This window comes from Geospiza fortis, unplaced genomic scaffold (genome assembly GCF_000277835.1).
Source record: "Geospiza fortis unplaced genomic scaffold, GeoFor_1.0 scaffold452, whole genome shotgun sequence".
In the NCBI taxonomy this organism is placed as follows: domain Eukaryota; kingdom Metazoa; phylum Chordata; class Aves; order Passeriformes; family Thraupidae; genus Geospiza; species Geospiza fortis.
In genome coordinates this window covers 638,727-641,157 of record NW_005054369.1, presented here as the reverse complement: position 1 = coordinate 641,157, position 2,431 = coordinate 638,727, and the positions used below count along the sequence as shown (strand labels likewise).

The 2,431-nt window shown below is 53.6% G+C and overlaps 1 long non-coding RNA gene across 1 annotated transcript; it reads right to left on the bottom strand.

Annotated features, from left to right (window-relative positions):
- Positions 1–588: 588 nt before the first annotated feature.
- On the bottom strand, positions 589–1,848 carry LOC115948271. The gene is made up of 3 exons (XR_004082106.1): positions 1,710–1,848; positions 1,017–1,046; positions 589–625 (listed from the first exon to the last, which is right to left on the bottom strand). It is a non-coding gene; the product is annotated as an uncharacterized LOC115948271 (long non-coding RNA).
- Between the last annotated feature and the right edge of the window lie 583 nt (positions 1,849–2,431).

Sequence of the window (2,431 nt, the reverse complement as noted above, 5' to 3'; positions counted from 1 at the left end):
CCCTGCCAGGCACCCCAAAACATCACCCCTGCGTCCCCCCAGCACAGCTCCTACAGAAACCCAGGTCCATGTGGTTGGCTGTCCAGGGGGGCACCTGGGGAAGGAGATAATCAGACCCCCCAACTCTTCTGGACCTAAATATGGTCTGTGACAGAGGGGAAGTTGAGCTGGAGGCACCCAGTGCTGCAGGGAGAAATCAGCAGGGTTCACTTCCAGCATTTTTTCCAAGAGATAAAACCTGCTGGGAGTCAACCCTCTCCAGAATCCAGGCTCTTTCCAGGGTGCCCCTCAAGAGACCATAGACACAGAAACACAGGGGATTTCCTCTGAACATCAGGAGACACTTTATCTCTGCAGGGGTGACTGAGCACAGACACAGGTTGCCCACAGAGGTGGCAGATAGCCAAGAGCCCTCTGGACATGGTCTTGGGAAGCCAGCTCTGGCTGATCCTGCTTTTAGCCAGGGGGTAGGAACAGATGTACTCCAGAAATCCCTTCCAAACTCATCATCCCGTAGTTCTGTGGTGAATAATGGAGGGTAGAAGCCAGTCCAACCCCATAGCTCCTCTGGACATACCTGTTGTATTCCATGGTGTGGTGAACATCAGTCTGGAGACAGCTGGGGCTGCAGGGAGAGAGCAGCAGGTGAGCAAGCAATGCTTTGCCCAAGAGGATCATCCTTCTGGGAGTCCCCCCTCTCCAGTGGGAACCCCATTGAACCCCAGTGAAAGCCAAATCCCACAGTCAGCACTGCAGTGTGGCAGGACTGAGATGGCCGCAGTGCCAACAGCACCAGCACTCGCTCAAGGGCATCCCCACTGCAGCACCATGAAGACCAGTGCCAAACCCCTCCCACAGAAAAAGTGGCTGCTCAGTCCCAAATGATCCCAAGCAATCCCACATCTCCCTGAATGTTAGGGACATTAGCCAGGGTCTGCAAGTGCTGCCTAAACAGAGCATCCCAGAGAAAGAAAACCCCACGGAAAACCCACATATGAACAGAAATCTCTGGTTACCTGTTGCTGGAGTCACTGTTATTCCCGAGTCTGGAAGGAGAAAATCAGAGGATGTGAGGCACTAGAACTGCTTGGCTCGCCCTACGTGTATTTAATTTCATGGAAAGTTATGGAGGGACCCACGGGGAGGATGGCCTGACTAAAAACCACCCCTCTCTGTCCCTTGTGCGCCGGGGTCGGGGCAGAACAGGCAAGAGGCAGGATCATAGCAAAGGCAAAGAAGGCTTTATTCAAAAGAACTGCGCGGTTTTTATAGATAGGTTCTATTCTACTGGCTAACTAACAGAAACATCTTTCTCACACACTGTCCTTGAGAGGAACAGAAAAATAAAGTAGAAAAACAGCACCTGCAAATTGTTTACAGTCAACAGGTTATCACATCTTTCCAGCTCCCTAAAATTTCTCACAAGCCGCTGTGAGAAACGCTTGCCGATTCTCTCTCTCTGTCCCATGGCATCCACCCCTCTCCTCACACCCTGCTCTGTGCAGAAATGATGCCCAAACCCCAGATTTCCCAGGTACAGTCTGCAAACATGAGATTGATATTCCCTCTGAAACACCCCCCTCTGCATCAGGCATGGACCCACGACCTGCTGCTGCCCTGAGCATGGAGCAAAGGCTGGGCAGCCTTCATCCCACCTCCATCCAGACTGATTTTCTTCGGGAAAACGGCACCAAAGCACAGACACCCACCTGAGCAGACGACAGAAGCAGCTCCACGGTAGCAGGCACCGTGCTGGTATTTGTAGGGGCAGTGCCACAGGAGGTCCTCATTGCCCGTACAGTTCGCCTCGGTGAACAGGTAGGAGGAGTAGGAGTCGCTCGGAGGGAAGGGGTACATGATGGCCAGAGGGAAGCCACAGCCCAGCTGCCTGCACACCACCTGGGCGTCCTGCATGTCCCACAGGTAGCCACACACCTTCTCCCAGGCTCCAAAGTAGTAGATCTCCACATTGCCAGCGCACCAGTTGGGGCCGCCGCTCAGCCTCAGGAGGATGTCTTGGAGAGACACAAACCCCTTGGTCAGGCCAGTGGTGCTCTGGCTCCAGGGAATGACATCCCACAGCCTCCCTGGGCATGGCTGCATCCACCTGCAGCACAGCCCAGGGCTGGAAGGCCCTGCTCACTCCCTCACTGTGGGATGGAGAGGTTGGGGCAGGTATGTCACATCCCTCTGCCCAGGGCTGTGACAAGAACCATGGCAGACAGACTCACCATCAACTATGATTGGAACTGTGGAGGAGAACAAGCAGAGAAAAAAAACACACAGAGAACAAGAGAATTAGGACAAAATTCTTTGGGAGTTGTGAGCGCTTTCTACCCTTCCTCTAGTGAGTCAAGATCCCACTGAAGGGCACAAGTGACAGAAGATCTTTTTCATTCTAGAGGCTGGTTGCTGGAGGGAAAAGCCATCC